This window comes from Papilio polytes, unplaced genomic scaffold (assembly GCF_000836215.1).
Source record: "Papilio polytes unplaced genomic scaffold, Ppol_1.0 DF823691.1, whole genome shotgun sequence".
Classification (NCBI taxonomy): Eukaryota; Metazoa; Arthropoda; class Insecta; order Lepidoptera; family Papilionidae; genus Papilio; species Papilio polytes.
The window spans coordinates 3508230-3529408 of NW_013525513.1; the positions used below are offsets into that span (position 1 = coordinate 3508230).

General features: G+C 36.6%; 2 protein-coding genes across 4 annotated transcripts in view; one reads left to right on the forward strand and one right to left on the reverse strand.

Annotated features, from left to right (window-relative positions):
- Positions 1–21179, reverse strand: part of LOC106104199 (autophagy-related protein 16-1) — a 121740-nt gene that overhangs the window by 76663 nt on the left and 23898 nt on the right. The gene's annotated exons all lie outside the window — the stretch shown is intronic.
- The window catches only part of LOC106104198, a 37351-nt gene that overhangs the window by 6680 nt on the left and 9492 nt on the right, over positions 1–21179 (forward strand). Inside the window, exon 2 of the mRNA XM_013284159.1 lies at positions 11203–11239. The gene's annotated coding sequence lies outside the window, so the exon portion shown is untranslated. The remainder of the gene's footprint in view (positions 1–11202; positions 11240–21179) is intronic.

Sequence of the window (21179 nt, forward strand, 5' to 3'; positions counted from 1 at the left end):
GCGATGTACACAGATCCAATGCAAATTGAGTAGCGATTTGCGCTTGTATAAATCAGCTCGCCACCACCGTACACCACATTTCGTCAATTAACATTTATATAGCAAACGATAAATCGACGAGTTGTATCCTTTGTATTGATTTATGCACGACTGCTCTGATATAGGATGCCGATAGCTCCCACATATTGACAACACAATTTATTTAGCATCTTAAAACATGGATGATGTTTTCAAGAATGAATAACTCCGGGAATGTAGTATCCGCCCTCGAGACACCGATGGTACCAACTAGAAAGTGAATTATAAGCCTGGAATAATTTGTTCGAGGCGACTAAGTGGCCGCGCGGGTTAAATTACAGGGAGAGATCAGGAGAGAGCGAATTGCTTTTGAAAAGACGAGTCTTAGCTACAAATATTTCTTTAGGGACATTATAAAATGGAATTTCAAACAATAAAGTAACCATGGTAATATTTTGTGTGATATCAATTGTCTATCAACAAAAATTGACGACTAAAAGCACTTTTTACGTCATGTTTCTGGTAATAACTTAGTATGATTTAAATTTGAGTAAACAAACGATTCATCATTAATACAAGCATTAATTTAGACTTGTTAGTTTTACTGTTCACAGTATTGAGCAATAATTATCACCGGAGAAATTAAGTAGTCGGAAATGACTACTTTGGAATATAGCTGAAGCATTTCAATATGTGAATGTTGCGAGACTTTAATAATTGATGAAGCGTTCCCGTGTCGTTTAGTTATTGGCTGACATCGCGCTGAGTTTTCATTGCTAATGAGAGGACTTTGTCGGCAATACGAGCGTGTTTGGACTGCAATCGCCGGTATACCTTATGCAATGTAATACCTTGGATATTGCCTTATTGAGAAAGTAAAGATTGGTTTAATTTTAGAAATTGTTAATTGCATTGATTGTAGGAGATTCTAAGATACAAATCAGGGTCTTAACTATGTTATTTTAATACGCATTTACTACCCATTGATAAATTCTTAAAACCATAGCATATGAATAAGCGAATAGGAAAAGGACATTTAATTAACAAAACATACCTGAGTGAGGGTCTAGTTATATTCAAACCGCTTTACTAATTAATTAAATAGGTACTAAATGTCACCAATTGTAATTTTGTGTGCACATTTTGTTGCTTACAACAATCGTTTGGTAACAAATGGTTAGATCCTATCTTTGTCGTCGTAAGCCTACTTTCTTTGCTTTAAAACAAGCTTGCATCCATTATCGATGGTATTTTTTAGCGGAGATTGTGTTAATAGATGTGGAAAGTGCGTCGGTAGTTGCCAGGTCGGGGCACGGTGGCTAAGCTATCTAATCGGGCTTCACCCAACTCGCTGGGCAACGATCATGATAACAGCAACACCGCGCCCACTTGCCAATTATGTGGGAAGAGGTTACGATTCCCGGCGCGATATCGACGCCAAAGCATACCGAGCTGCCGATCGCGAACTAATGACTAATCTATTACCGCTAACATTAACACCTTTAGATTAATTAGCTGAAGATGGATAAACGAGGCATTAAATTCTAATTTAATTACATTAGCTTAAAGCTGATAATTATACGTAATCAATATATACAGCTGGTGATTTATAGATAAAACCAATGTTGTTGTAATGTACAATGTACCAATGCGTGCAGTGTTAACTATTCCTTCAAGGGACATCACTATAATCAACTTAAACTAACACATCCCGAAGGATATAATATAACGTGTCCTGGTAATCCTTGAGTGTGTAAATAGAGTGGACGACAGGCGACGTAATTACAATAAGTACGGTTGGCGAACAGGAACATTCCACGCCCCGTCATTTTATATGATCATATCCTTGCAATTATGCAACACCTTCGAGGAACGTGGATATTATAAAAAGATAGAAAGCAGATCTACCTTAGTTATATTCAGTGCACGAAAACAAAAAAAAAGTTTATAGAGTACCAACGCCATTACGTAAATTTTAATAATGTCATGATGTAATGTAAAAACAAGATAGACATGAAAATGATGCATGTTGTGATAGTTAGAAGTCGAGTTAATAATTCATAATGGAGGGCATTACTGCAGAAGTATTCATCAAGAGAAAAGTCATTTCAGAACCTTTCTTTAGATCCAAAAGTTTATCGATATTTTAAAGTTAATTGTAAAATATATCAACAATACGACTTTTCTTATGGTGATGACATGGTATGGCAAAGAAACAATTACGGTTCAACAACCAGCCATCAAAACATCATTACTACTCAAGCAACCATGGTTATAAATACATAAATCTGCTTGGATATTATGTAGTCCAAAATTAAAGAGTAAATGCTATTTTTTTCTTTTATAAAAGTGAAGAAGTAAGGAGAAGTGAAGATACAGTATAGCTTTAAAGTAAATTTAGTGTCTCTTAAAGCATTATAAAAATCTGCTACATTGTCAGCGAAACTAAAATAAAATAAACAAAAGTAAGCCGGCTTGCCACAAACTCTATTAGATTTCCAACTTATTTTTTGCAGATGTTGTCGTCGCCTAACTCGATCTCGATGCGAACGTGAGAAAATGGCTAATCTTATTTTATGGTACAGTTTGTCAGCATAGAGATTACAAAGCGTCTTTTGATAATAAATTTAATAAATTAAGATTCTAGTCAGTCTTCCTAAATATATTTATATGTGAATCACCTTATGCTTCTATTAAAAATGTTTGTATTATTGTTGTTTTCTTACCGCTTTCTTCCTGCAATAATGACTTGCATTCTTTTAATTCGTGCGATTTAGAAAGGAAGAGTGCAGATGTCACAGTATGGAGTCGCAAGAGAGAAAGCAACGACACATCGCGAAAGGAGTTTAAGATAAACTTCAATCTTTAAGTTACTTAACCACATTGTTGCGTATGAGGTAGAACGCACTGTGTTCTACGTAAGGAAGGGCACTTTCTTTCTGCACATACGGAGCTTTTCAACGTAGGGCTAGTTTTCTTATATAGTCTATCACAAGGTATAACAACGAATAAGGCATGAGGTAATTTTGTTCTTACCATCGGCGTAGTATACAGTTTGGTATAAGGATTCACAGGAACCAATACCACTTTCTGCCTTAAGCGTTTGCGCGGATTTCTCGTTTGCGATTATTGCCTTTCTTTATTTCGTGAGGTGGTTCGTTGGCTTCGATATCGATTGTTAACGGTTCTCAGTGAGCATGAACATTTGCATGGTGTGTCCATTATAGCGGTTTCGCGGGGGAAGTTATTAAAATACGTTTAAGATCGTTGTGCATTCGGCGGTACTGATAAAGTGTAGACAGTACGGAGTCGTGAGTTGGCTCCATGCTTTATTGCTGTCGGCATGAGATCGAGATTCACGGGTTAGACGGGGCATCAGGGAAGACTGGATTGAGGTGTTCTCGAGCCTTTGCGGCTGACCAGACTTGTCTCGTTAGCAGCGCATCGTGTTTCCGCAGAGCTCGCAGACAGCGACAAGGCGCCCAACTTACTTCCTAATTGGTTACACAAATTTATGAATAATATATATGGTATAATTCTATTTTAAATATTTATACACCCTTTAGTATTATTCTAATATTTTGGGGACAATACAGACATTGTTAGAGATGAATGGTAGTGAAATCGCGTGACGAAAGGCTCTGCTGTAAACATTATAATTCCGCTTACGACGTTAAACCACTTATTCGGCTTGTAGCGACCGTTATCCAGCGCACGCACGCCGCTTGCATCAATGGCATATTTTTCCCCAGCGACTCTCCACGCACATCTACCATTCAAGGTTAACCCGGTCAGTGTGGCTCTTTGTTTACATGAATAGGTGACATGTCTGGGAGCACATTATTCGAAACTGTGAAGAGTCATTTCACAGGCCGTTTGAAGATTATCTATAATTTAAATGATTGCTTGGTTAGCTTTTGCTATCGAAATAAAAAAAGTGTTTGTACGAATTCCATAAACGGACATCAGAATTAAAATTAAAGCATAAATTAGTATACGTATATGGTTTTATAAAGACTTGTACACTTTAAATACTCTGTTTTTTTTTACTAGAGTTAGTTTACGATGACGAGAGTCGTCCGTAAATAAGTCATTAGAGGGCGTGGATGTATACATCATCAATGCTCGCTCAACACGTATTACTTCCTCAATTGCCTATGGGCAATTGTAATGTACATATTGAATGTTATCTTAAGTTGAATAACCTCTTTACTTAAAGTAAAATGACCCTTTGACTGTTTTTTTTATTATAAATAACATGCAAACAAATTTTTATTTCAAACTGTTACCGCTTAACAGTGGCATTAGTTAATAGAGGTCACAGTTATTCTGATACGATGCTACCATTTAATACGCTGATTGCAAGGCTTTAAAACAGTTTTCCAAACGTGCCGTTAATGATATTAAAATCGAGTTTTTGAAATGGATCAAACAGCACCTATAAATGTATTGCTTAATAATAAAGTAAACCTGTAATTTAGGGCAATGTGAACGGGATGCGCGCTCATTAAAGTGGAAAGTATACCGTAGTCCGCATCCGTGAATGCACCAGCACAAGCGGGGTTGATAAACCTGTCCCGACCCGGCTGACCATACGCCATCGCTTTTTTATACAACAGGTTTAACTGCAAGCTACGTTTTTATTAAACACACTGATTTAAACGTACTACCTATCTGCATGAAGGTGCACTTCGTGCAACATAAAATCTCTCATTTGTCTATGATCGCACACAATGACATAGATAATTACAAAAGAATTGCTATAAATTTTTCCCGAGTTATTTCAACGGCGTTAATTATTGTAACATTAAATTGCAAAATCTCCGAGCTAAAAAACAATGCACCAAGCACGAGATCAGAATATATAGTTGTAAAAAACGATGGTCTATAAATCAGAGGGGGCAAGCTGGAAATAGAGCTAGCGGGTCTGTGAGTGTGATAAGTGATATGTGCTCGCGTGCCGGTCGGGATCGCGCCCAATACGAGCGGCCGTCATGCCATCCGTACATTTTAACGAGAGAGCGATTCCCCCCGCCGATAGCGATGTCCTAATGAAAACCCCTTTGAATAATGCATTAATACTAGCGTTAAATCGTGAGCACCCACAATCGACACTACCAGGTCTCGAATGCTCGATGCAAATTTCAATTCACTCCCGACTCTGATAACGTGCCGGATACATTTAGAGAAATGCCAAATGAACGGTAGCTCGAGTGCTAAATGTGAGCTATCGCTTAATCGTCGATTTCTATTCTTGAGAAATGATGATCATATTTTACGCCTTTAGCCTGGAGATAATTCCATTGGGGTCGTGCTTCTGGGCCGTTCGCGGGTATACATAGGTTATGGGAATGAGTTGCATTTCGAGATAACTTCCGCGATATGGAATTGCGGTCGTCGTTGACACAGGAGGGCCTGGTCATAGGGCGGGCGCAGGCGCGGGTGATGGGTGTCGGGATATCTGGCTACGCGGTGTTTCGTGCTGCGCCTCACGCCGCGACCCGCGCTCACCTTCTCTATTGAAATGTCAGTGTTCGGACCGGTGACGAGACAATCGTAAAATACAATGTTAAGGTCACATCATGACTTCAATAAACAATTCTCAACATGGGAAACGTGATGTTGTCGATGCGGTGCGGGGCAGAACCTGCAGAAAGTGTGCCAGCCGTAACTTAACTCAGAGTAACTACGTGTTTCTTAACATAAATTTAAAGCCATCTTTTATTTTGCTTACATTAGTTAAAATAATTTTCTTTGAGACTATGGTTGTTCGATGTACGACATGTTCTAATCGAGAAAGAAATTTAAACGACATTAATTAATCGGCTGGAATGATAATTAATTATTTCTAGGCATTAAGCAAGCCAATGTCGCGTGCAAGGGTAGTTAGAAACGAGTAGTAGTTACTCAGAAGCCGATGTGACACTTACCGTTCCCGCGTAACACATACCTAATAGCGGACGAACTATTGGGGTCGTTATGGCGTCTAAGTTGACGTGCATAACTTATTGATGCACGTACAATATTCAATATTTAAAGACATTAGAACTAAATACTTTGTACTTATATTTGCAATGATTTTAATAAGAGTAAAAAAATGAGTCGCATATTAGCAAAAAGTACTACTGAAGTAAATTTGTAGTTTACAATTATAATGAAGAAATATAATAGCATTCTTTATGTTAACAGAACGCTAAGCGAATCATCGATATGCAGCAATGCGGGTCGTTTTACTTTCTTATTGGAGCCTCAAGAACCTAGTTAAGAGAAAGTAAATTTTCAATCAGTGAGATCCTTTAAACACTTAGTTTTGAAGAAATAGAATGAATTGATTGCGCTCATAAAATCAATATATATCTACAATAATATAATATTACTAAAGTGAAATATCTGTGTGTTCAATTAGGTCGTAAGTATCATGCGTGTACATTCCTCGCAATGTGTAGAAAATGAACATTTACTCATAAATATTTATATCGTACACAAAGCCTTCTTTGTACACTTGCACATTCACTCTGAATTATAATGGCTGTCACAGTAGGATCCCGAACAAGAGCCGAAACGGCTCGCATTAAGGAAGATAAAAGATTCTCGCCATGGTCTTACTTAGCAACCGCCGCGGCAAATATTTCTAATATAGATGACACAGAAAACAGTTTCGTCTGCGGAATAACAAATAGGGAAACAAATTGGCGGGGTATACTATTTAAACCTTTACTTTCATATTGTTTGTATGACCCTATGTGATTTGAAAAAAAGTTCTTCATAAATTTTAATTCTACGTCCGGAGTTGCATTGCAGTTAATATTTTGATGCATCGCATTGCAGAAAACACTAAATTCAACATTAGGTTTCACAGATAAGCCTATCAAATCTCAACGTGATCGATTCGATACCGGGGATGAAGTCTGTGACTGAACTCGATGTCGTTACAATTTATAGTAGGCGGTGAATTAGTTTTTGCTTATTGCGGTTTGGGCGAGGAGAATGCGGTTCCTGGAAGAAATTACGACAAGTTCAATGACGACGGCCAATGTCGTTGTTTACGGCGCCGTATTTCCCGTTGCGTCGCTGCCTCGTCGAATCATAAGTCGTACGGTAGCGGTACAGTTAAGAACGATGATGGCAGGTTACTATGTCCGACTGCGTGGCTGACATTTTTCAATTAGAACCCCGTAACCTTGTTCACATAGGTGACCGTTTATTTCCCAGCCCCGGTCCTAACGACCACTGTTACACATCTTTTCTCAAGGTTTGCATCATTCGCAATTGTTTATCCGCTGACCTTTTTTCAAGAAGACATCATATCATCATCATATCCCATCGTGATATAGTTACTGCGTAAATATTTCATTACTGGATTCTGACACTTAGAAGTAATAAAAAAAAAAGATTAATCCATAATACATTGCTAGACATTACGGAAGACGACATTTTTTTTGTACAATTAATATACCTAAAGAGAACCTTTAAATTTCCGTAGGAAAATGTAGAAATTCTTCTATATAAAATTCAATTATTAAAAACGGTATAAAATCGATTACTGGTTACGAATTTAAATAATATTCAAATTCTCACTTAGGCGAGACTAATTTCAGCTCTCAGAGCTGTGAAATCTCTCAATAACAATCAAATTAACAAAACGGCGTGGACAAGGCTGCGATCACGTACTTAACAGACGTAGTTCTAAAAGAGCGTATCGCCGACTTACTGCGGAGGTTCAATGGCCAACTTTACTTTAATTTTAATCGAATTATACTCATCACCAAATAAATAACCTAGCTACCGCTTCAATGACATTTTTTTACGTCTAGTTCGTTCACCCTAAGTACGGGACGGCGCCTTCGTCGTTTAGTAAGACGAAACTAATAAATCAAGAATCGGTTAGATAAGAAAGCCGCCTCGTGCTGTTGCATGTTTTGACTCGAAACTTTAACATGGTTTATTTATATGTCAAAACATGTTTTGCATAAGTATTTGAAGGGTTTATTTAGTATGAATGGGCAGGCTTTTAAGTTATTGACAAGTTTACAGTGACGGTCTGTTGGAATTGCAAAGAGAACTTAAAATGGTCTGGCGTCACTGGGAAGACAGGAATGAGTCGCGGGAGCATTGACATGTTTGGACGTAGAGTCGTACTTGAAGCTGTGGATTATATCTAAGTAATTTACGCCTTATTAAAGGAAATTCTAAATGAAAAACTGAAATGTCTGGGGCAACCAGATAGCGTGACATAATTTGTATGGAATAACCAGGAGAGTTTGGTTACATATCTTTAAGAGTGTAAAACTCTCAAGGTTATATAAATTGAAACTTTCTGTAAATTCGTCGTCATCGAGGATCGTGTTTCTTCCTGTTAAAGGAAACTACAAACAATCTACTTGAATTCCACAAGTATGAAAAGATCGAAAACCTTAACAAAGGTATGTTTATATAAGGTAGTGCCTTTCGAGAGTAAACATTTGCGGGTTATCGACCGGACTTCTATCGTTCGGATGCTTGTGAAGGACACGGTAAGAGCAACATTATGGCTGTTAAGTAAATATTACAAGGGCCGACACGCCGGCAACAGACATTCAATACGAGTGCATCTGGTATATTCCGGCTGCACTTGATTAAATTCCGATAAAACGCGCCAATTCCCGTGGAAGCACGCATGTAAGCTTTTCAGCTGTCGTTATCTAATACGAATTTACAGCCTTAGATTAAACAGCTTTAAAACAGTGCAACATCGGCTGCAAGGGCGGCGATACGCTTCAGTAATGGCTTCTTTACGTAATGCCGATAAAAACACTTCCTCGTATTGCTCACGTGAGAATACTGCTCCGCGTTGTCGTGACATTGACAGATGGGGATCTTCGTACGCTCCGTAGTTTAGATATGTGGTATATTTGATTTAATATACTTGGTAGAAAAAATCATTAACAAGCTGTAGACATTGTTATTGAGACCATTATGCACGAAGTTTTAATTGTACGTTATCAATTATGTATTTTATCACAAACTTGAATATTGAAACAAAAGGAAAATATAAAATGATTTAATATGTTTTTTTCAGAAAGCTATTTCATTCCTATAGAAAATGGTAAAGTTTAAGAATTTCTTTGAACGTATAGCCGCCGACATTAAAATGGGTATGTAATAAATTTTATAACTGCTATGTGCCGCTAACATATAGCAATATTGATGGGTTGTAGCCATAAGTTATAACATGCATTCACTGCGTTATTTAAATTAATGTTGAACAATTTATTCATCAACGCAACGTATATAACATTAATGGTAAACTCTACGGAAATAAAAGCTTATTTGAAATATTTTAGATACTGGTAAGTAATCGAATTTCATTTGTTTTCATAGTACACAGCACGGTTTTCAATTCATACCGCTGATATCATGTAGTTTTTAAACAAGCAAAACCTGTACCTAAAACTTTGTGGCTGAGCAAGTTGAACTCAATTTTCAATTCCAAAGAACATCTGTGCAGCTATTCTTGGGAACGAATTGCATCATTGATACATTCAGATAACTGAGCATTTCATCGACAGACAGTCTTTTAAAGTGTTTAAGTATGAAATTGCGATTACAAGCCAATTTTTGATATTTGGCCAGGTGGTTCTCAGTGTGAAACAACAGTTAGGGTTCATTGATCAAATATGCCCATTAGAAACACCCAAGATCGCAATATGTGATCTTGTGTCTGGTACAAATCAGACTGCCAAGATAAAATCTATTTAATAGGTGAAGTGATCTAATAAAAAATTACGTAATTTTTTTTAAGTATACATTCGCGCTGGTGCCACGGAATGTTCTTTTCTTGATATCTTGATGCAATGTCTTAATATTATGATCATTAAATCAATCTTATTTGATTGACATGATTTTTTTGTGATATAACACATTGTTTTATCGATCTCAAGAACCGGATTGTTTTTCTAAAGAACTACTGTAGATGACCTGTACTGATATAAGTTAGAACCAAAGAAGTATAAGAATTTAAAACTATGACTTATAATAAATTTAAGATACTACACGTACCTATCGTTTCGAGAGAATAAATCATCGTACGCAATTGCATTTTTTCTATGCTCCTACTTCTTATTATTCCTTTCAATATCGGCATGCGGTCTTCACTTATAAAGCATAAGGCGTATCAATTATAAAAATATAATGTTACTTTCACTAGATAATGGCATAAACGACTATTTTATGACCCTATCAACATATAATAGACAAAATTGAAATCGTAAAAAATCCCTTTAACAATAGATTACATATTTAAATACACTATAAGTAAATAAAACAAGTTACTAATAGCCACAGAAGTTATTAGACGTGTCCTGTAGCGTGAATCACACTTCCTGAAAAAGGATAATTTTGATCTAGATTATTTGTCGTTAGATTTTGTACTTTCTAAAAACTTCGTAATTCAGTTGTCGTACGTTGGGAGCGTAAATACAGTTAAATGTAAATGAAACGATGCTCTTCTTAGGACACCTCTTCTTTTGAATACAAAAATACGAGATTTAAATACAGTAACGTGGATGTGAAACGAGAAGCGATTATTCTAGGACCCGCGTACAGAATAGGGTCGCCTTCGAGTGCAGATTTTAAAATTTAAATGGATTTCGTAGAATAATAAAGAAATCTTAAACAATGGGCTTTATGTTGTAGCTGTTCTATTTGTTATTTAGTCAACACATAAAAATACATTGAAATCTAAACCACCTCACCAACATCAGAATTATGTTTGGTTTTGGTAAGGCAAATTAGGTAAAAATTAAATAAAAAAGTCACTTACAGATACTTATATTACTTTAATTTAATAATCAATTGCGTATTTAAAATATTAAGTTTGTTAATAAAGACGTTATACATTAGATTAAAATAAGGAAGGGAATAAAATTTAAATATGGAAACGAGCTAAACACGGGCAGCGGCAAGCCCTAACAGTCCGCTTTATCTATGCAAACAGCAGAATATTGCATGAACGAGTTCCTAGAAGTTCCCGAACGTGATACTTTTGCAATTATATCGAGTACATAATGCCTTCAACTGAGGAAATCATGTAAGCCTGAACACGAGGGGAATTCGTTATGAACGCGTTTTGCCCTATAATTATTTTGGTTAGCTATAATTGATACTGTCATGGTGTAAACTGAATTTGTTTTTTCTTGTTCGCAGGACGGACGCTGGCGGGTAGCGGTTGCGTAGCTCAGAGGTCAGTAACCTCGAACACCTTACTCTTTTACGATCGGAATTCGTGAATCTTCACAAATAACTCGTCATTATACCTTATTCGCCTTAAAGGAAATACTTAAACTAAATTTACAAAAAGTAACACGGTCTCATCGCGTTGAAAATGTCCAAGTAACAATATTGAAATTGTTGAGACAGTTTAGGAATATAAATTTATATTTGTATCGATATACACAATCAACAAACTAATATTAGTCACCGTTATCCAAACAGACATTTTAGTGCATGTGAACTTGATGTTATTGGAGAGGTTTTTTTCATAAATAATTGCTAAATTAGGAGTGAGTCACCGTTGCAACAATTTCGTTGGTAACGAAGCGTTAATAACAAATTCACATACAGTTAGTTGTTTCGGTAAGAAACATAACACGACGGTTAACGAGGAGCGGAACTAGTTTTTTTTTATTTCTTAAAATAATAACAAATTGCTTTTTTATTCATTTAGTAACTTTAGGAATAAGGAATTAATTTAAGTTTTACGACGTATAATCGGTGGGGTACCGAATTCTCCTCATGCAAGTATATAAAAAAAATAATTTATAGATAAGTTGGTTTATTGCACAACTTATTTCGAATGAATAAATGAATAATGAAATGTACAACATTTTAATAACATAAGATGTCTACGTGTTGGATACAAAAATATTATAGTATGCAATAAACCTGTTGTGCACTATGCACATTACGTTAATCCTGATCATAAGGTGTGAAGACACGAATAAATCTAATGTCGTCAGAAAACATCCGGGACATAAATTACTTAGAATAAAATAACACTCCATCAAAAATTTACTGTAAACTGGTCACTCAATATCACTATATATACTCGATAGACGGAAACAGAAATGTGTAAAAAAAATTTAGAACAGAGTAATAAAATTCAAATAGTTTAATCTAACACTAGTATAATAGATAATGGCAATATAACGCGGTAATACGATTTACAAGCAATGTCCGACAATGTAAAACGTTATTGTACTGACCCCCAACAAAGCGTCTACAACCTGTCCTTATCGCGTAGACTTATGGGCTGCAATGATCCGAGATCGCGGCGCGCTCATTGTTCTTATATCGATTCAATCATCCGACGGGCATATTGTTTCCTGATTGTATTGCAATAATCGGACGATTTCTATCTTAATAGACTTATGTTAATTCAGCGGACGCGGCATACAGTTTAAAGCGATCACACAGGAGGCATTATGCAGGAAATGTCCGAGCAGTGTACCCCCTTAGGCGTAGGGAATGCATCGGGAAGTAATCATTGTGCGTATTATAACAAGTAAAAGGCGGTCTCCATACACACCGGGGGCATTTAATTGACAATGCTCGAGATTCACTGCTCGATATTATTCTATACTTGATGCTCATTACCGTAACAACTGGATATATAAATCTGTTTACGAGTAATTGATAAAAAAACGAAATAGAAGTTTAGATAATCGTAAACAAACGCAAAGATCCATAGACAATTTACTCGTAAGTTATTAATTTTAATGCCTCATATGAACTATGTAGCAACACAATAAAACAAAAGTAACAAATACAGCCTTCCAAGAGATACAACAAATAATTCTTGATCTATATTGGTCATTTAAAATATGACCCTAAAGGTCGGTCGGGGCATATAATACTAATGACGCATCGTTAGGAGGATCTACGTATTCCTGCAAGTAATTTTTGCGGCGATATCCTGACAGCAACACTATGGCGTAAGTAATCTGTTTGCTGATTGCCCTATATGTTAGTGAATTGTGGTCTCGCCGGATATCTCGAATGACATTAGCGAGAGAGCACAAGCAATTACGCGTGAAATAGCTTTGGAGGGTAGACCACACACTACCATGACAGTCGTTTCTAATATCTATTTGTAAGATTAACTGCGGTTTATTTCATTTGTGTTCTACATAATTTTAGAAGCTTTGTGCTCTAAAATACTTGTAGTAGAAAGACACAAATATTTATCGTATTTGTCTTATTGCCAATTCTAACACAATTAAGGATATGTGTTGGTAAACAAGTCACAGTGATCTAGCGATTTAATATGCCGTTAATATGCACATTGCATATGGTAAGCTAGTATGTAAAGGTGCCGCATCGTTCGTATCCAATCACGTGTTTGTTTTACGTTCATTATTTAAAAATTTCCGTCGCACAAACGCGCCATGGTGCATGTAAAGTCAGGCTGTGCTGTCACTCGGTTGGAGGATCTGTGAGAACATAATTAGATATTCGCGGTAAGCTCTAGATCCGAAAGTGAGATACGGAGGGCGACGATGTCAACTGTCCGTCTGCGTTATCATCGCGCGACATCTTTATGCCGGGGTCGGTTTTTCTACGCACGCCGTGCGGTGGGCAGTAATGGCGTCCATCCCAACGGGATTCACGCGCCGGCATCGTTTCGCGTCTCATCGTGCGGCCGCAATATATCGCTCCACTTAAATTACGTGCGAGCTTGTTCAGGTAAACTATAGAGATACAACGTAAAAACGGTTGTAGCTCTAGCACCTGACCAACTGGAATTTCTGGAATCGCTCAAGATCTGCTCTCGAAATGGCCAAGCTTTTTTCAAACAAGTTTTATTCTAAGCAAGATATTATTCACTTGTTAAATATTTAGTTTCCTTTTTTTAATGTTAGATCAATAAAGTTTCATTTCATGACAGAATAGTAAAGATTGGGAAGACATATTCATATAAAATTCAACTTCTTTATTAAGCAACTTTATACAACAGTTACTTATTCTTAACGATCGTTAAATAAATCAGATTCAAGCGTCAAGATAATCATGACGAAACAATACTAATGAGTAAATGCAAATCTCACACGTGCAACGGAACCACTTCCGTAGTCTCGGACGCATACCAACAAATTTTTGAACCCAAAGAAACCGAGCAAATACCGTTACTTCTAAGACAGATGAGTGCGTTGCACACTTCTATCATTACTTATTTAACTCATTATGTTTTAATAAACTCTTAATGCGAATAACAACATTAATTTACATGTATATTATTTAACGTCAAAACTTCTTGTATCACGAACTTAGATTGACTGACAGTACTCAGATAAGTCATGATAATAAAGCATTTATGACGAGATTCGATTATAAACGACAAGCTTTTAGTTGATTACTTTCGCACCGATAAAGTATAACGTAATAACGGTTTATTGTATGAATTTCGACCTACATATCATGTACAAGTTTTCGATTCGAGAGTGTCCATTTCGTCCAAGTCAGATTGGAGTTAATTAATTTTCTGCACGATATATCGAGGTGTAAATATAATCAGGTCATGCGACAGTGTGTCGCCGAACGAAAGTGACCGTTCAATTAACCAAAAGTTGCATATACGGGCGACGCGCGCTTGTCGCTGCAAGGCGGAAGAGTAACCTTGCGGCACCGTTATAACATTAGTGTTTTTGCATGCCATCAGTGGGACAGGAGTGAGCCGGCGCTCCCGTGCATAGGGAAGCCAATCAATTACATATTAGCTTAATGTGATGAAGATTGTTCGTCAGTCTCGCTTATGCATTTGTATGGTGCGTGCAAACCGAGTGTGCGACTATAACTGCGAACATCGAGGCAATCTTGCTTCGATTATTGTTTGTTTTTATCGTTGCAATGTAGGTGCCGCTATTCTTTAGCCGTTATGGGATTTCAAAACAATACCATTACATATGTGACAAAGCAATAAAATGTACTTGATGTTAACTAATTATCACCATGATAAACTTTCGACAAGAGTTGGCTTATTATAATTATTTTTCTTTCCAATTATTGAAAAACCAGAATTATCGGGAATGTCTTTAATTATCACATTGTTATTGTTATTTTCATATGTTTTTACAAAGATACATTATTATAATAAAAACTTGCAATTTGTACAAATGCATATAATACGAATAGTTTGCTGGTAACGAAACAGTGCGTCATTACACAATAACTTGCATGGTGAACGCACCGCGTCGTTTCATTAGAATGGGATACAAATGACAGTAGTAGCGTACGACCGGTAATAATTATCTGAGGTAGGTAGTCATAAATTATGTTTAATTAGAAGTGCACAGGATATCATGAAGTGCACTGAGCCGGGAGGTAACAATGGCTTTGCAGGCGAGGGCAGAACGTCGTGCTGGCCCCCGGCCGAGCACCGCCCGCCCTCTCTGAATCGCGTCTCAACAACAATAAAGATCCGCCTTTGGAACACTTCTTGCTTTTATACTCACTGTAATTTAAACGGCTTTGTATTGTTTTAAGAAATGCTATTTTACATGTTTGTTTTGGATTGAATTTTCCTATTGTGATTATTAAAGTATTTCAATATAAACGCTTGAAAGGTATTGGGCTGGACTAAGACTGAGCGAGGATTTTACTTATATTTTCTTATACTATAAAACAATAACACGGAATAAATGAATTTAAATATTTTGGAAATAAGCATTTCATTAAACAGTTTATTAACATAAGATTGATTTAAAATTAATAAATTCAAGTAGAATTACGTATTATAATATAAAGATACGTGCTTAGTATACACTTAGATTGCGACAATTTTAATCCTTTGGCACATTAAACCTAATATTACACTAGTAATAAATTTATATTATACTCCAAGTCAGTAGTAAAGTCGGTTACTAGTGAGACATGACAAGGTTACTGGCACTTTGACTGAAACTTGGTCGATAATGAGTAATGAGTTTGCGAGCCCGTTAGCGCAAACCGGTCCCAGTACATTGGTGGAACTCACATGTACCAATTAGCAATTACTGACACATCTTAAGTAATTTTCTCTTTCGAGATATGGACCGAAAAGATTGCATCAGTAAAAATTGATCGCCTGCGCTTTTCAATTACTCGCCGACACTTCAATTTGAAAGCAGCTAGCGTGACGGCAAAAAGGTATAAAGAAGTTGTAATAACAGTTACCCTAGTTTACGATTTATGAACTGTGAATAAAGTTATGACCGGAAAAATACATAAGAAAATTAAACTGCTAATTCATATAAAGTAAAAACCAACACACAAAATAATAATTAAACAATTGACTGCCTCAAAATGAGTAAGAGATAACAACCTATTCTTATATGATGCAATGATGTTATGCGTCTAGCCTATTTGGAATTCAATCTGCCTACGTCTATCATCACCACCTTGATTTAGATTATATTCCAATAAGCTTAGAATATGGTAACACTGCGAATTCAATTCCTATGGAAACCGGTAAAGCCGCAACGCAATTTTCCTCTGAAACTGCAGACGAGAAATATTGAAGTGAACCTGTAAATCGAATCTATCAGGCGCGAGTTCCTATCATTATTGTTGCATTTGGTTCCCCTGCGGTTGATAATCTTATGTGAGAGCTAATAAATTAAAAGATAATTCGCTTTGTATTGTATCTGTAACATTCAACCAGGTTATGCAGACATAGGTCTAAACCACAGTGGTAATATTCATGTAAAGGTAAAAGTACGAAGTAATTGAAACTGTATTGTAAAATAACATTAGAAAACTTATAAGAAAATAAAACAGTATTTTACATTTTAAGTGGCTATTATAACCGACGCACAATTTATTTAACTGACAGATAAGATAATGTACGAATATAAACACTTTTCTTTATGGTCAGTCTTCACTCGTTTACAAATTTGAATAAGGAATAGAATATTGGTGCAATAGATTGCAATGCCCACGTCTCGTCATTCATGCGGTATTATCATTGATCACAATTCTAGTCGGAGCTAGTTTTATTTGGTCATATTTCATTTAATATCGATAGATGTATTACCAGCTCCGTCCGACAAGATTCTATTTACGAGCGTGGGCTTTGAGAAGCTGCTGTAAGCAGATAGCGTTGATTCAATCCTACATTGCAAGACAAACAATCCGGTACGGCTCCGGCACGTCGCTTTGGGCATTTATATGGAACAGTTGTTCTGCAATTCTGAACAATACAAGGAAATATAACTTTGTTTAGCTATCAACCTTATGTGCATTTAATAAGTATGTTATTAATTCTGGTTTGATGACCAAATGATTCTTCAATTGTCGTTTATTCTTGACGAGTGATTAATATATTATTTTAAATAACCGTAGAAATAATTTTCAAGTTATGTGAAAGCATTTAAACTATCTGACCTATCCGGGTGAGCCTTAATAAAAACATGATTTACGTTCCATTGTTTTGCTTAGTTTATGACTTAGGCGGCAAGTCTTACAGGCATCTGAACAACACATACACTCCTACAAATGTAAGTTTACTACATTACTTTTGCTTGGAGATATTTTAATGAATTTATTATTGGCTTCATACCAAGGCCGTTTGAAGAACTGCTTGCGCCCTGGGCGAGATTTTATAAGGCGCCCCCAACTGCAATACATATCTACAAGAAAAAAGGCGTCCGAATATCCCTTTTATGTCCGGCGCCCTGGGCGGTCGCCCCACATCGCCCTAGCTTAACGCAAGTACTGCTTTTAACGAAGGAATTATTTTAACTGACATGTAGGGAATATACCTATGCCAATATTTCTGTAACTAAATATATAGAAACGTATTATGTGGTAAATGTATCATTTTAATTGGGTAAGGTAAATATCTCTAACATTTATTTAACTGTACATAGCATTGTAAAACGCATTCCGCATACTGCATAGCAATGAATCTCAGCCTGAGATTGGACTGTCAAAATTTGGAACGGACCGGAAAGGTAACCGTATCTCGGAAAACAGGCGACTTGAACGTGACAATCGGGGACGCGTGTCATCACAAAAAGAGGAGTCTGGTGACGAATTCGGATTATCCGCTTGAATTTGGGCAATTGGAGTGGGTACTGAGAGGCCGTCGGGGGCCGCGAGCGCGGTCAGCGGCAGCTCGTGCGCAACCCGCCGCCGACGCTACCGTTACTGCACCAAATCGGACAGTTAGTTGCACGAGCCCATCGCAGACATTACCACGATCACAACCTTCAATAATCCATACGAGTTACGTTAACGATTCACGATTACGCTGTGATACGAATTTAACAAGACCGTGGTACATCGTTAGACCATCGTTAGCCGTCCTTCACGTGGTTAAGTAAAACAAGCGTCCCCTTTCGCAGTTGTAAGCAGTGCACTCGGCTGTGTCTCGTCATGATGGATGTGAAAATAAGCGAGTGACATTACCTAGATTGACGAGGTGCTATAAAGATCGTTGTCTAAAAGAGCTCGCTACCTTGAGAGTTTGAGTGAGGTAGTGCCCGGGGCGATGGCGGTCGTGACCGATGCGCGTGCGCTGCCGTTGTCATGCGCCTCTTGTTATTATCATGTTTAGCGCCTACCGTCTATCACGATGCCCTTTGTCAACAATATTACAAGCTTTTAAAAGAAATTTACAACATTACTTAAGTAATTATTACAACGGTATAACATTGGAACAAATAAAAGTTGTTTAAATGACAGTAGATACAACTAAACTTATTAAAACTTTCGTGAGACATTATACACGTGACGTGAGTTTAGCCGTGTTATAATTTAAACAGATACAACTTGACAAAAATGGCAACATTGTTTTAATAGCAAAATCATTTTAAATGTAAAGAAACTTCTAGTCATGTCAGACAGTCATCGGGTGCAGATAACGGTAATTGATATAAACATTAATTACTGACGTGCAGCACTTCGTATACTCGTAAATTTCCCATCTTTCATATCTGTTACCTGACAATTTAACAATTACAAACACTATTGGAAATCTCCTCTAAAGCGACGCATAAACTTGTAGGTCACGAAGGTTGCGAAGCTGAAGTTTATAGCAACAATCAGCCGATAATTCCGTTATCTATTACCCACATATATCAACGGAACAGTGGACACGGGTAGGGGAAGTGAAGTGTATGGCAGCGTCGACCTCCGCGGACGCAATAATTGAGCATAGAAATCAAATTACAGATGATTGATGATGCCGTTATGGCCCGGCCGTAGCCGCAGAGACGCCGCCGAGCGGATCGTGTCATTTGCCTAATAGGAATTCGACAACATATTTGAAAAAAAAAAAAAAGCTATGGGAAAGAACTGACTAATTTTATTTAGACAGAATACAAGCAATTGTTAACGTAGATTTACTAAATTTATATTTCAACTAAACAATTAATTTATTGTTTTGAATAGTAGGCACGTACAACGACTTAAACGATGTTTACTGTTGTCATATGTAATGGAAATTACCTTTTAAGCCGTCAGTTAGCCGTGCGAATGTCGACGTTAACGCTAGACAAACTGGGATAAATAATTCATGTATGACAAAAGTAGAACAGAAACGTTCGAATCAATCTGTTCGGCGGCGGCCAGACAGGCAGCGACACTGTAATTTTACAAGGTATGCCATATAAAACGATTAGGGGCAATAAATGCCTGATCGACTCACGCGTCTGATGCTTTATGACGTCGTTGCTTTAGTAGTTAGATGTTTATGCTTGAAAACATTCTGCGGATTTAGGTTGTTTTAGAGTTTAAAGCAATTTAAATATTTTGACTCTTACAATGTGTTTTATTTTTGCTAAAGTTAACTTCACTAACAATGTCGTCGTTAGTAACTTATCGAGTTATTGCTAATTGATACTAAAGAATAAGTACAAAATATGTAATATTTGAATTGTATTATAGTTTAAAAAAAAGGACTGTGGAATTATAGATTGTGAGAAGTATTTAAGTTAGAGTTGTTAACATGGAGTTAAAAGAATAATCAGATTGTTATTAATATTTATGGCACTTCTATGTTGGATATTGTAGCAATAAAGTACTATGTATTGATAACTTTACAATTTTCCTTTCATAAAGTTGCAATTGAGCGTTTATATTACGGGGCTATGAAGATTTTATGACCGCCAATCTATGTAACTTTCAAAGCGTTTGACACGGTTACTCTGAATTTATGAAAATGTATGAAATCAATTTGTTCGAAAGCGACGTACAGTTAAATTTTTATGTTTGTGTTGACTTACTTACTCTTGTTGTTTTAGAATTAAATATTAGTTAAATAAAACAATTAGCAAATAACTATTCAACAACAACGGAAGTCAATTAGCAAGTACACTTTAGAATAGAAAATAAAATGTTATTTTACAATACAATCAAGAAATGATTATACACGCTTACGTATTACAAGAAAACATCTTTATCCAAACAACGTGCTTTTGATGTAACAATGCAGAGTTGGGGGCGTTTCGAGTTCACCGTCGTAAAACGAAATGAAAATTACATGTAATGTAGGTAAGCTCCTATGAGAAGCGGCTTCGGTGCGTTCTACTTACAAAAACGTGTTAATACGAGACAAATTTATAACATGCGTATACGTTTTATGAAATAAATATTTTCTCAATAAGAACCTTAAAAGAAAAAAAAACGATTAGTTATTAAAATTAAAGCTAAAATAAGTATATTAACACACACATATACACACACACACTGATAATGAGGAATACTTTGTACATAGGAATATAGATACTATAACAATTCAGATTTATTTTAATGGGACGCAAAATCATGCTATAGCTGCGCATCTCTGTTCCTTAGACTGTGATAGTGTTATTAAGCCATAAAAATGAATGATGATAAAGGGTTTTCAGCAATCAAAGGAGAAAGCGGATAAGTGTAATAAGCAACACCACAAAGTATGTAGTAAACAGAAATAGAAATAATTTGCCTCGTCGCATACATTGCACTAGGGTCGACCGCAATGAACTTCTCTCGCCATCATTATTACGACGCGGTAAAACAATATAAGGAATACGTATCAGAATTGAATTCAGAGTCGCATTAGTGCCGGATTGCGGTAGTTATTCGCGAGAAGTCGTTAAGAAGCGAGTTCAAAGAAAGCCGGGGAGAAACGGATGTGTCCGCATCTGAAACCTAGTTCCGATCGC